Below are 886 nucleotides of genomic sequence, written 5' to 3' on the forward strand. Positions count from 1 at the left end.
TTCACACTTGTGTCAGAGATATTTTCTCATCAGTGGAGCTGTGATGTGTCACTCTGAGAACGTCTCTGATGTCGAGTTATTTAAATCTCCTCGTCTCGTCAGTTACAGGTCAGAGAGGTGAGCTTTGACTGGAGGGTTGTCGGTTAAAATCCCTCAAGTTATAGTTAGGTTTTCATACTTGCCCCAGAATACAAGTAAAAACACAACGTCTGTGGATAATAATGAGCCGACAGAAAGACGCTGCAGCTGCAGGAGGGTTCTCAAAAGTTTTTCTGTTTTTTTAATAGTTGCCACCAGAATTCTGGGGAAGAAGATCAGGGCCACGTGAAATGTTTTTCTTTTTTTATTCAGGTAGAGACCTGAAGACCGAGAGAAAAGTCCGATTTCTGAGTTTAAAGTCTGAATTCTAAAAAAACAAACAAAATTTCACACGTGGCCCTGATCTTTTTCCACAGGAACCCGGAAAAAAAATCCAGAAAAAAATAGTTTAATGGATTGTGATTTCTGTGTTTCTGTAGTTTTTTGTAAAGTTGAAAGAACCTTTTTTCTCAGGCTACATCAAAACTCGTAAGATTTTATTCTTAAAAAGCATTTTAAAACATAAACAATTTCTGTAGCAATGTTTCACAACTGATCTCTGTCCACACTAACACTTCTGAAAACACACCATCATCACATGACTATCCACGTACATAGATCATGCGAGCCGGTGTAAACAGGAAGTAGCTTGTCTCCTCTGCAGTAAAGCCTCTGAAGGAGGAACAGCAGAGACAGTTGTAGCATTAAAACAGAGAATGTAAGTGAACAGCAGCTGCTGCAAAGACAACAAGGTCAGTAACACTGTCATTCATTATCATGTTGTATTCACCACTGGTAGTCCAGGCTG

Source organism: Seriola lalandi, unplaced genomic scaffold, assembly GCF_002814215.2.
Source record: "Seriola lalandi dorsalis isolate HSWRI2012SDOR001 ecotype SW California unplaced genomic scaffold, Sedor1 jcf7180002050709, whole genome shotgun sequence".
Classification (NCBI taxonomy): domain Eukaryota; kingdom Metazoa; phylum Chordata; class Actinopteri; order Carangiformes; family Carangidae; genus Seriola; species Seriola lalandi.